The 13,854-nt window shown below is 44.0% G+C and overlaps 1 long non-coding RNA gene across 1 annotated transcript; it reads right to left on the bottom strand.

Annotated features, from left to right (window-relative positions):
• Window positions 1-6,465: 6,465 nt before the first annotated feature.
• Window positions 6,466-10,542, bottom strand: LOC105275322. Its single transcript, XR_893223.3, has 2 exons — window positions 10,194-10,542; window positions 6,466-9,984 (listed from the first exon to the last, which is right to left on the bottom strand). It is a non-coding gene; the product is annotated as an uncharacterized LOC105275322 (long non-coding RNA).
• Between the last annotated feature and the right edge of the window lie 3,312 nt (window positions 10,543-13,854).

The following is a 13,854-nucleotide window of genomic DNA, read 5'->3' as shown; positions in this document are numbered from 1 at the left end:
CCGATACACACATCCGTGTGGACGCGCACGCACGTGGACCACGCAGCTTCCGCGACCACGGCATTGTGTCCCTCTCTCTCTCTTTCTTTCTGATCTTGAAAGCGATCCTCTGGTCTTTGATTTCTCGCGACAAGAGAGATCTTGTCGATGAAAACGCGGCGGATCTGAGCTCCTCACAATCAGCCACCGTTCTTCATTGCGTCCCCGATGCCGCGTCGCGTAATGGCTATCTCGTTGGGATCTTCATCTTCTCAGGAGGGAACCTGCTTCCTCGTTCTGTTGAGGAATGCGATGCGTGGAATACACACACACATTTTTATTGGGCATTTAATTTCACACTTTTCTACAGATTACGATCCATTCGACGGAGATTTCCTTCGACGGTGGTTTCCTTTGATTTATCTCGGTTTGGTGCCATTGCAGACGCAAGTGCAGTTTACTGTGCAAACATTCACGAATGTAGGCCAGGCAATATAAATCGTAAAGATGTCCCAAAGATAAGATATACGTTCCTTAGGTTTTTTAAAAATAAACATTAGTTCAGAATCTGAGCTGAGCCTGAATCAAGCTTCGCCGGACGTCACCACAGTTGGACTCGCTGTGCTTCATCGAGATTTTTAGTAAACTTGCTGGTCGGTCATTAAAGAGTAACAGAGTAACGTTGCGTTAGAATCTTCAGCCTTCTCGAGTAGTAACGCGGCACACCTCCTGATGAATCGTTTCTCTCTGCCTTCGAAATTCCGTTTTGAATGACGTCTTTGAAGGCAGCTCCGAAGACTGACGTATCCTTCGTCAATGATCGAGCGTGCACGCGATGCACGCAGTGCACGCGATATCGCCGGTACATTTCTGACAACGCTCGACCATTTGTCATGTAAATAATAATCTACGAGACGCATCGAGGAACGAAAAGGGGCCCAAAAGTGGGCAGAAGGAGAAGTAGTCGAGAGAGGAGGGAGGGTTGTTCCACCGAAGTAAAAAGGCAGGAATGGGCGAAAATAGAGAACGCGAGGGACAAAGAGTTTCGCGTAACAAGAAGAAAAGGGAGGAGGGACGAGGAAGGGAGCACGAAGGGTGGCGACCATTGTGCCCTTCCTGTCTCTCTGCCTGCAATCTGGACACACGCGTGCACGCACGCACACGAGATCGCGCTGCAAAAATCATTGGCTCGTAAACGTAATCGGGCCAAGGGGTGAGTTCGATTCACCCCTGCGATCGGATTGGCTAATTACGAGGGTACGGAGACCGGGGCACGGGGCTGACGTCACTGGGCGTGCTCGCGGCGCGGATTGGCCGATGCCATCGAAGGGTGGCAGCTACCCCCTGTCTCTATTTTTGCGACATCCGGGGGATGTTTCTGTCTCTTTTCGCCGCTCTTTGACGGGTGGTCGTGAAGGAGGACAACGAGAAGGGGTGCTGGAGGATGGAAAGGTTCCTCGGGGGAGAGGCGAACGGGGCGGAAGGGCGGAACCGGCTGCCTAGGGCACGGTTAATCGATAGAGTCTCGTTTCGCAGCAAGAGAGGGGTAAATTCTCGTTGCAAGAAAATTCAACCGACTTGCGAATGTTCTCATTTTTCAAAATGCAAAGGAAATTAGCAGCTGTATGTATGTTCGCCTTGCTTAGTTTATTGTCACAGATTTACGCAGAGTATCTTAAATTCTGTTAATCAAAGATAAAGATCATTAATCGGATAATATAATAAAAATAGGTAACATCAAGCGATTATTTCAACAATTACTCTTTTTGATTTAGGTCGTTAAAAGAGTCGCTTAAATTACGCATCGTATTTGTGCTGCATTTGGAAATATTTTCAAATTTATAGTACTTACAAAAATTATTGTAGTGAGAGAGTACACGTTTCTAGAAACGTATCCTGACCTGGGATATCGATCAGGTCGAAACTTGAGGCCTCCAGTCCGTTTAGTCTCGCTTTCGTCCAGAGCGAAAAGACCGCGCAAGGATACGTGCGGAGGCTGGACACAGCGAAAGTCATCAGGATAATTCAAGGAGGTCACGCACGCGCCAGATGGGCCGCGTGGACTTCTCTTTCTCTCTTTCTTTTTCTTGACTCTCTCCGTGCACGCGTGCACTCCTTCGGATATTTGCAGCTTGCAGCTGGCAAGCGCGCGCGTACAAGCGAGAACGACGAGCACGTGCTCCTTCGACAGGACTCCTGTCAAACTGCTGTTTTGCCAGAACGTTTTCAAGAATCCAACGTAGCATCGCGAAACAACGAGGAAAGTTCCTTCAAGAACTCTCGTCGTGATGAATAATTCATGGATTAATCTATCGTTGCGATTTAAATTAATTGATTTTGTATCCCATATAATTCTTGAATTCTTGATTTTGATGACAGATTCTTAAATTTGAAGACATTGAATTGATTTTGAACCGATGGCATCTGAACCAGTATAATTACAAATGAATTGAAAATATTAAAAAGATTAATTATTATAATTTTTATTGATAAGATATTCTATAGTACATGTCCTTTGATGTGATATAATAATTAAGATGTGTATACTGACGTTATATGAAGATAGGCGTTAAGGATCAGCTAATCCACATCAGTCTAATCGGCTCGGACAAGCCGTACCGTTACAGCTAGAAGAGCATAGAAACGTTATACAGGGAACGGACGACGCGCGTGGTCGGCGAGCAACTTGACTGCAAGATATCGGGTTGCGGTGTCGATATCGAATTATACGCCGTCTTGAATTGATATCGTGTAAAAAAGAAGAAAAAAAGAGGGAACCAGCTCGGACGTTACGCTGACTTCCTAAGTCGATATCTGTTAAACAGACGCGTTACAAGCTCTGATTAGATTAATTGTTGATATTGAATTGCAGATTCTCCTGCATCAGTGTCGCGTTGGTGACTTTAGAAACTCCTTGTGGCTAAATATAATTTTGCAATTCTGTAGAACAGTATTCATATAAAGTTTCAGCTCGCAAATAAATTGGAGAGGAGTTTGTTTTTTTCCTTTTTGCAAGCTGGAAAATTCTTCTCGCGCATTATTCGCCGATCGTGCAAAATCGGCCGTGCTGGGAACGCGAATCCCGCGGCGGCAGGAAGCGCTGGCAAAGAAAAAAGACGAAACGAGAGAGAAAAGGCCCAGAAACTGCGCCGTGGCCGGTCTTGATTACACGGTTACTTTGGCTTCGTCAATGGTGAACGCTCTTCCTTGCTGGAAGACGCTTTCTTTTCTCTTTCTTTCTCTCCTTCTGTCTTTCTTGCGCATGTCGATCCGCGACGGCGAGCGAAACCGCACAAAGAGAACATCGCCGATCGCGCCTCAACGGCTTCCTCACCACGTCCCTCATCTCCACGGCTTCCTCTCCAGCTTCCCTCTTTTTTCCTCGCCCAACATCGTGTTCCTCCCGTCCTTCCCTCCTGCCCTCGCACGAATTTGCTCGGCCGTTACGTCTGAGATCGACTCCGGGATCTGAGACGAGTCCATGGACCATGTTTGCAGGAGAGCCTCGCTAGAATCTTGTCTTGGTGGTCTCGATCCACCCCTTACAACGATTTTAATGCTTCAATGTGATGTTTTAACAAAATTTTTTACAGGCCAGTTTTGCGAGTTTTCATACATTGATATTATATCAATTTATGTATTAAATATATATTAATATCAAATATCAAATAAATAAAAAATTTGAAAGAATGTTGTAGATATACAGAGAATACATTTTCCAATTATTTTCCTGCCGCTTGATATCCGACAATACGAATACCTTTGATTGTCGACGAATCCGTGACACGGCGAGGGATGCGTTTACGCACTCGAGAAGTCGCGGGGCCGACGCGTCAAAATAAGCATCTGCATCCTCGATTCCTGTCGAGGAGCTCTCGAACAGGACCTTTCGAGGACCTCCGCTACGTAAGAGGTCTTCGAGGGTCAGCTTGTACAAACACGATCGAGACTGAGCCGGCACGAGACGGTTTTCTATTTCCGGCGCGGCACACGCTCGACAAGACGCGGATGATCGATCGATCAGTCGATCCTCTCGGCGAGGGGAACCTTCTTCGTGTTTACTCGCGGAAACAGTATAACAGAGATTTAGGGAAATGCTTTTATGCCGAGACGCAAAACATTCAAGCCAGCGAGACGAAGTCTCGCCGTTGACTGGCTATTCAGAAATCCGTGATGAAGACTGACACTTCAGACAGCGCAAACTACCATAAGGCCGATAAGGTGGCGATAAGGGTGCGCCCGTATTAATTTCCTAATTCTCACTTTAATCACTGTCGGCTTTGTCGCCTGCCATTGTCTTCGCCGCACTTTTGTGCCGCGCGAATGGTGTGGCCCCTTTTGTGTTCTGTAATCAGCCCTTACGCGTCCTGCAATAACGTCCGCATTAAAACGTCCAAGTGGCAGCGCGTTTCGCGTCACCCCGTTAAGAGAGGCCAAAGATGAAGGTTGACGTAAAGTAAGACGATGCAATTATGCTTCGTATGTAATAAATAAACTTTAATAAACCACGACAAAATAAACTGTTGCTTATAGATATTGCCTAAATTGTTAGTATCAAATTAGTTTAATGTAAACGAATATAAATTATATTTGTGTATAATTACTAAATATTTTAATATACAGGGCATGAGGCACCTAAAACAGGCCACCTGAATATCTCGGCTGTTATTGGTGATAGAAAAAAATGTGTCAGACCAAACTTGCATGGTTTCGAGGGACACATAATTTGTTCTAAATAGTTTTTTATTAGGTGGACGTGTAGAGGTCATATGAAGGTCAACTTCGTTTTTTTAAATGGTATGATATGTTTTTTACGTACCCTCTAGTAGAGCGTTTGAAGATGCGCATATTGATCTACGGGTCAAAATCATTCAAGGTCACTGAAGGCCAATTGCACGAGAAAATAATTTACTTTATATTGCCTAGAGTTCTCTGTTATTGAAAATACCGTAAACTCAGAAATGAAAAAGTTCTAGCACTTAGAAATTTTAGCCTTCAGTGATTTTGAATGATTTTGACCCGTTTGGTCTGACACATTTTTTTCTATCACCAATAACAGCCGAGATAGTCAGGTGGCCTGTTTTAGATGCCTCACCCTGTATATGATACATTTTTGAATCATAATTCAAATGCAAATGAAACTTTAGAACTAAAATTATTAATCTAGATCTAATTTTCTCTATTTTGTCACTGATTTTCCCTGCAGAGTTTTTTAAAAAAAGCGATTGAAATTATTTTACCGAACCCTTTATTTGATGGTGCAAGGCTTGCGTAACGGAGAAGAAGATCCACGTGGGCGGTTGTACGCCGGGTGTGCTTTACGAGTTCAACTGCATCGCCGGTACCCTCCGCCCCCCTTCCGCTCAGCACGATATACAAAACGTTAATATCCTGCGACGAGGAGTTAATGGACAGGCGCGCGTTGCCTCGCACAGTCAAGGATAGTCGATGTAATATATAGTCGATGTATAACGAGGTTACGAGCTGCAACCCCTTTCAGGGCTGTCGAAGAGCGCGAGCGCGAAACGTGACGAGGACAAATTGCGGACGCATCCCTTTCGCTCAGCCTCCCTCGCTCTCACCCTCGCCAATGCCCTTCTTCTCTTTTTCCAGACGCATGATAGATGGTCCCACCAGGTGATGCACCGTCTCGCTATGTTAAATGCGTCACTCACGGATGCGTCTAGGAAAAGCGTCATTTCTTTTCCTTTTCCTCCGAAGACCACAATCGGCACAATCTGTGGTCTTTTATTTTATAAATGGTTGCAGATTATAACAGAAAGGCTACTTTAATGATTGAAAACTGAAGGATTGACATCTGTCTAAGATATCCTAAATTCCATAGAAGTGATTGCCACCCTTTTCTCCAATTACGCAATTTGTGACGGTTACTGGATTCACAATCAGTTAAAAAGTATCTCAGTGCCGCGTTATAGGTTCCAGATCTCGTTCTGTCTTTTGTACAAAGTTGAAGGGTGTGGACCCAGCTAAGTTCGACGGAAAAGCTACCGGCGAGTTTTTGTGCGCGTGATGACTCGTGCCGGCAGTTTAATCGTCTCGCATTCGTCTCGCTATGGGCGGGTTCATGAGAAAGATCGACGTCATCGTCCGCACATCTCTGCATCATCCGTATTTCCGAAACGCAGGACTGCAACTTCGCGTTATTCTTCACGATGTGAACAATTCGTCTTCTAGAGTTCTAGACAGTAAACTCATGAGATTTTCACGTCAGTCGAGAAAGAATATTTGAGAAAGAAGTGTCATATTAATATTACAATTTCCTGAATATCTTCTTTAAATATTTTCTAAAAGTACCACTGTTCACCTTCGTAGCTATTTTACAAAAAAATCGCAAAAATTCATATCTTTATCTCAAATTTAACAGTTTAAATATAATCTGAACTAATATAACTAATAATATTATGCGGAATTATTATGTGTTAATTATATAATTTTAACATAATTATATAATTATAAAAATAAATATTTTTTGCAAATAAACATGGAAATGTCGCAAATATTTCAGTAATTTTTAAAACTTCGCACGTCGTTTGTGTTCAGAATGTACCTGTTTGTAACGTAAAACATTTCTAAACGTTATTTATGGTCACAGAGTCAAGAAATATTTAACAGTGTCACAAGCCGTTACCTTCTCAATGGTCTCCTATTGATCCCTGAACGGTTCCTAAACGAGCTTGGCGAACCGAGGATGCCAAAACGAGAGCGAGTAAACATTCTTGGAGAATACAAACTTGACTCTCTGGGATCCGTTAATTTCAGGGCGCTTTCTCTCCGCGTTTATGGACCGACACGGTAGCTCGGTCAGCGGGTGGTCCCCGAAACGAGGGCCCGCAGAAGGGTTGTTTCGCCGAAAGGAAGGTCCTTGTCGTCTCTCCAGCTATTCCTCGTTGAACCGGGACGACGTCTCGCAGCGTGACGTCAAAATAACCAAATGTCAACAGTGTGCTGGCGGTAGGCCCGTCAACGGGGTGCTTGATCGAATTATAGAGGGGACGAGACGGGGAGGGTGGTGGCGCGGAAGGTGGATACAAGGTTGCCCCGTGGCGAGGCCCCGTTCCATCAATTAAGTCCTACGGCGCCTCTAAAAGCTGCGACGCAGCTGCGTCTTTGCGCTCTGAGAGAAAAAGAAAAAAAAGGAAGCGGATTTCACGCGATTCCGGACGACAGAAGGAGGGTGAAGGTGAGGGAGTGACGGGGAGAGCAGAGGGTGAAATCTGGGCGAGACCGATCGACGCCCATCCGACTGTGGACTATGCACCGCCAATTTTCGTTATCGCGGCAATTGCGAGAGGTGGACACCGTCCAGTTTTCACGGTGGACATTGTCCACCACGGGAGATCCTGAAAGGGTATAATCTCGCTTCTCTTTAGCGCAGATATTTTACATGCCTCTTATTTGTGCGCCTAATCTGAAGCTACTTAAGTCCGATTAGCAGCGAATACCTTTTCTGCTTTTCGTCGAAACTCCAGCAATATCTGCACAACTACATCGAAACCTAAGAAGAAAGATGAATGCTCGAGCTTTATAAAAATATCAAACTGTAAACTAGTGAAAGAATAATTGAAATTTGCCCTAAGTGAAAAAACAATTACACGTTATGATCTGTCAGCAGTTGTAAATTGAGTAATTGTAAATTGTAAATTAAGTAGCAAAAGGAAAAAGAATGTCGTGCATTGCACATCAAATACCTCTTCTGAACTGTGCTCGGCGGCGTGAACTGTTCAGAAATAGAAGAATCCTCTTAAAAGAAAAGTTCAGCTTCAGCTCGCCGTCAAAGAGTCAAAGAACGACTTCGCGATCGCGCGTTCGATCTAGGTCGCACGGATTCTCGGGACACGTGGCCGATGTCGCGGAAAAGGCCCGGGCTTTCTCGCAGGCGGAAGGAAGTCCCTGGGGAACCGCGCCGCCGCCGACGACGACGTCGTCGGCGTCGTTTAACGAGCGGACTCAGGCGCGGCGCCGTCCAAATAAACAGCGCGCCATACGCGCCTCTCGCGGCTTTTATTATCGACGAAAACGACAATTTTATTGACGAGGGCTGTTTGGACTAACCCGGGCGGGCTTGCACACACGACGAGCGACTCTGTGAACGTAAAATAAAGCGCTTTGACGAGTGCCGACGACGACGACGACGCCGCCAACAAAGATACTCGCAAGTCGCAATCCGGATTGTGCGTCACCCTTGTTTAATTAATACCAGTTTTCCTTGATCTAGCGGAATTTGTAATCAAGTCTAATCTATAAATCTATGTTAAACTGTGCAATGTATGATGCACACGATTAAATTGTAACGTTACCGTATAATTTGCATGTAATTTACATACAAATTTTGTAATTAAAGTATGAAGTTTGCTTTCAATCGCTCGTATCTTGGAACTCATCATGACGGAGAACACTGTATAGTCCAAATAAAATAAAGACAGATTTCTTAAATAATTAGTCAGTTCTCCGGTATCAACATTTAAATACGTTTTCACAGATTTTCTATAGAAGTCAAGTGAAAATGGAAGAAAATAATTATTCGTGCATGATTATGTTCTGCTAATCTAATAGAACGAGTGCAAAAGATTGTAGCGAGCTCGGCTCATCATCGCAAGTATGTGTACAAAAATAGATGCAACGTTTATAGTATTATGTAAAGGGGTACGGGCTTCTACCTATCTCGACGACGAGTCGCTCGTAAAATCATGGCGGAGAACCGCGGCCGGTTTCGGTTCTAATGGAATATGATGTCAAGCCCGTCTCGCAGACGTTAGACACGCTGGAAATTCTACGGCGCGTGTTGTAAATCTCGTTGAGTTATCGCCGTTTAAACGACTGTGAAATTAGCGTTCCTCGCTCGCTCGCGGCGCGATGCGCCTCGTAACTGTCTTCTAGGTGCTAAATTTCGCGCGAAGTCCACTCTCGGCCTTTTGGAGTCCTCTTCGGGTCCCGAAATCCTCCCTGCCGGGAAGGCGCCCCTTTGGACGTTCTTCCCGAGTTCTTTTACAATGTAAGCGACTCGAGATACCGGGATATTGCTTTGTGGCTATAAATTAAGAACGGTCGGTAAAATAAATGCAATAAGAACTTAATTACTTGTTAAGTAACAAGTTCCTACACGATATTCGAATGTTAAACAATATTCTCAAAAAAAATTTGCAGCGATCTTTCAGATATAAAAAAATTAGTAAAAGTAATCAGAAAGGCAGCTTCCTTATTTTGTTATCTATTAAAATTAACTTTTATCTATCTCACGTGCCAATTGTCACAAATGTTTTCAAATAACTTTTCATTCAGTTATCTTTTTACGAATACAGCCTCCTTCGAGAGTGGAAATATGTAGGTCGCTCCGAGATGCCAGGATGGCGTTTTACACGCGACAGTGCAGATCGAGAAAAGAGAAAGAGCAAAAGGACGAGAGAGTGGGAAAGAGCGGGCAGTTGGCGTGACGGGAAGTCGTTTCGTCAATGGCCACCGTATAAGGGCATAGCGGGCCCGACAATGCGCCGTGGACGACGCTGCAACCCCCTGTCGTCGTCGGCGACGCTTTCGGAGGTGTAAATGGCACGAAACGCCGTTAAAGCCATTAAAGGCGGACGCTCGCTACCTGCCGGACGCACTCTTGGCCCTCCTCGCACCTTTCTTCCTTTCTCGCTCGAATTGAAATGTAACGTTGACGCATCCAGCCATTCAGCTCGCGATGAACAACGAGCGTCGTTGCACCTACGCGTTGCACCTTAGTCACCTTCCGGGGATTGCATCGCTCTCGCTCTCCCTTTCGGTCTTCTCCTTTTTTCTCTCATTCTCGTGTGTCAACGAGGCCCTTCCTCTCCGCGAATTCCGCTCTCAATCATCTCATCGAGATCGATACGTGCCCCGGGATCCACGACACTTTTGGAGCAGAACGGCCTTTTCCTTCGCCTCCTTCGCCTTTTCAACAGTACGAAAGAGAGAATCGTGAGAAACTCCCTTGGAGAAGCTCGAAATTAATTCATTCCTTTCCTGCAATGTGATTTTTTATGAAACGTGCATCCAAAAGTCGAAAAGTCGAAAATTGAGTCGTTAAAGGACTTCTTTATATGTATTATATTATGACAATTATATTATGTAAATAAATAATAATCTCCTTATATAAATTATATAGTATAAGCTGTTGCTTATAGCAAAATCCTAACATAAACTAACCCATGAGTAGCTTTTTCGAGAAATACCTGTGGTCAAATTTGCTTAAGAAAACGTTCTTCCTCTCCTTCCGGGAACGAAAACTTTCCTTTCTTTTCCCCCGTTCGCCTTTCTTCCTCTCTTATTTCTGAAGCACTCGCGTAAAATCGCGATTCGGCGCGATCGAGCGCAAACGCTTTCGTGTCCGAGGCGCGTGACGGAAGCGGAACCAAACGGGGACGGGTGGTGGTTTCGGTCAAAAAAGGTCCGCGCAGGTAGCTATCCCCATCCACCTCTCCCGTCAGATTTCCAAAAATGCGCAAGCGATATCCGTCAGAGATCCGCAAAACGCGAGCGCAGGAGCCGACAGTCGGACAATGCGTCCGCTCGGTATCCTCTCATGCGCGCGAATTACACGGATCAGAGGCGACGAATGCCTATCGATCACTGGCTGCTACCGCCGTGTATCAATATCGATACATCCCCGTCACGTTACTCCACTCGGCATGCCCGAGTGCCTGTCCGAAATGTAGACATCCGTAATTGATATCCTCATCCGTCGAGAATCGACGAAATTATTGTTCGCGTATCAAACTGACTGCTCCATTCGGAGTAAAAAATTTATCCCCCTTTTTCCCGTATGCGGAAGTTCTGCACATGATCTCTTCTTTGAAAATATGTGAAAAGAGATATGATTTTTATAAAATTTTAAGATGTTTTTCATAAGAAAGCCATTTAAATCAAAATGTTTGATTCTTGAGAATAATATTCGCAAATTCAAATTACTTTGAAAATAAAATTTATTAAAACATGATCCTCCGTGATATATCGAAAAATTAATCGACAATTACGCGCACAAAAGTAGAGGGACAGCGTGGGTATCTCCGCGCCCGAGGGCGTCCGGTGAACGAACGCTGGCCAAGGCGGGTCCTGTCGGCAAACAGGGATAGCGTTACAAATTCCCTGAAAGGGATCCCGGTATTCGAATTGAATGGCTCGTAACGTCGAGGAGGAAGGAGCGCGCAGAAAAGGAGCGCGCGGAGAGAATGGCATCGAATCGGAGCCGGGGACGCGCAACGTCGTCATGCGTCGAGAGCGGAATCAGCGGATTAAGCGAGATGAATGCATCCCGGCGCGCTTCCAAGTCCTACCAGGACGCTCCTCCGCGTCCTGCTCCTCCTGGACCAGAGCGGAGCCATGCAGGGTTTGAAAGGCGAGCGCGATCGAGAGAAAGCTAATCCGCTCCTTCGTGCGGAGCGTGTTTACAAATAGCTTTTTTTTTCTTTTTTTTTGCGCGAGTCTCCTGTATGCACGATATGAGATTTCGATCAACACGGGGAGGGTGGTTCTTTCGGGGCCCAGAGGGCATGTTTTTGTGAAATCGAAGCTTTGGATCGATAATGTTTGCGTGATACGTGTATTGATAGTGTTAGCGAGTTTTTATATTTGCAAGATATCTGCAATAATAATGTAGAATGTTTTGTACAGAATTATTGTGTTTGACCGGATACTAGTGAATATTATTATATCCACTGTAGTATTTCTCTGTCCTGTGATTTTAGAACGATGAGTTCTTGTCAGTCACGTGCATGTATAATTAATTTTCATAATAGCTTAGTCGTGTACACATTAATTTATTAGTAGTAATGAGAAATAAATTATCTGAAAGTTAAATGCATGTTTCGGAAAGGGTGTTGAAATGCATCCTTGGGAAACGGCAATGGTCCGGCTCACCCTTTCGCAAAGTTGTCTAATAAACGTCAAAACGTCAGCGGTTGAAAATAGGGCACTTAAGCGGATTCCGGCGAAGGATTCCGCCCTCCTTATTTACCCGTTCCACGACAATGCGATGGCGCGAAAACGCCGGGAAAATCAGCAGATTATGCGTATATCTGGGAAAGGTAAATAGGACTGGTGGTGCTGAGGCCACCAATAACGGCCATTGGTGACCAATAATGGCCGGAAAACCACGGTTGGCAAACAGCTTCTTATTCAAACAAGTCTGAGAATTGTGCTTCTATTATATATTCTATTATATATATAAGAAAAATAATCTTAATATATAAACTATTTTCTTTGAAAAAATACGATTGTACGTAAAATATAAATATTTAAAACAGTTATTATTTTTTATTAAATTTTTATTAAATTTGCGCTTCTTGTCGCTTTCTTGAATTTTTATTTTATTTTCTTCTTAATGTTAAATATGTATTCTATATTTTCTTAATTATTTCTATATCTTTTTTCCCATATTTTTCTTTCTCTCTCTTTCTCTTCTTTGCCATCTTTGAAGGATCTCTCTTCCAGCACAATATCTTTTATATCCCGGAATGCCTCGGACAGGTCCTGCTCGCAGGACAGCGAGAAGACTCATGTCTTACGGCGCGAGAAATCTGCCAAAGCTGCGAGCGCTACTGTCGTGTACGTTTCACTTATCGTCGGCCTTTCTTTTCCTTTCCCTGATGCCGGAAGGACGAGTCTCTCGAGAACGAGACCTCTTGAAAAAGAAAGGAGAGAAGAAGGTATCCATTGCACCTCGATAACATCAATGATCGTCGCGGAGATGAGACAGCCTCGATCATAGACCTGATTGTCCTCACGAGAGCTCTTATTTCGGCATCCTTTGAAGAGGATGCATCCTGATCTATCTCCTGTGATGCACAACATCGGCGCTAAAATTGTCGGCAATCTTTACGAAGTGGATTCTATTTCGCTTCGTTTATTAGGCGTTGTTCTATATTTTTCATATATTGTTTATTCGTATTTTCTAATGTGTATATCATAAATATATATCTACCTTGTATATAATAAATGTGTATATAATAAATATATATCTACCTTATTAATGAATTTTCAGAAATTGTAACTGAGGTGTATTAATATTATATACTAAATCTAATTTTGTGTTATTTACTCCATGTAATTATTCCATTAAAATGTAAAAATTGTATAAAGAAATAAAACTAAAACTTTCTGCTCACGCTTTTCCGTAATCAGCAGAAATGAGGCAAAGTATCTTTGCGACATCTGGTTCGATCGCGAAAAGTTGAAAAAAAGAAACGAAGCGACAGGTTCGCAGAGCGATTTTTTCCCGGGGATCGTGCAGGGCGATAAGTGGTAATTGATTTTACGCCGCTTGATTTACGACCCCGGGGGCCAGCGACACTAAACTCCGCTTTTGGGGTAAAAAGCGAGCGAATCTAACCCCATCGCTGCCCCCTGTCGCCCTTCGCGCCCGTATTCACCGACATGTGTTACCCGTTCGTCGCGTCACCCCGTAATGGCGATGGGGTAATGTGCGAATTTCCATCTTTATCGGGAAAAAAATTACGATGGCTCCCTTTCACGAAGTCATCGGACGCGACACATTACGAATCGCGTTATTTTGGACCAAACACTTGGTTCCTCTTCTTGATATTATGGACAATGTGCTCGATGAATGAGAAAAATAGCAAGAATAATAATTAAATAGTAATAGTTAAAGATTGCAAAAACAATTAGTCGTTTGTTTCAAATTGCCCATTAAATACATATAGATTATTTATAAATAAATTAATAGAGAAATTTTTCTATCCCACTGAAGTCCCACCGGCGTCACAAGTCACAATCCGTTCAAGGGGGCACCAGGGGGGCGCGAGCTAGCAAAGGGCGTCGGAGCGAGCCAACGTCGAATAAATCAAAATAAAGGGGAGGAGGCACGTACAGAGAAAC

This window comes from Ooceraea biroi, chromosome 11, assembly GCF_003672135.1.
Source record: "Ooceraea biroi isolate clonal line C1 chromosome 11, Obir_v5.4, whole genome shotgun sequence".
NCBI classification, from domain to species: Eukaryota; Metazoa; Arthropoda; class Insecta; order Hymenoptera; family Formicidae; genus Ooceraea; species Ooceraea biroi.
The sequence above is the reverse complement of the archived record's forward strand: the minus strand, read 5'-3'. Positions and strand labels throughout refer to the sequence as shown.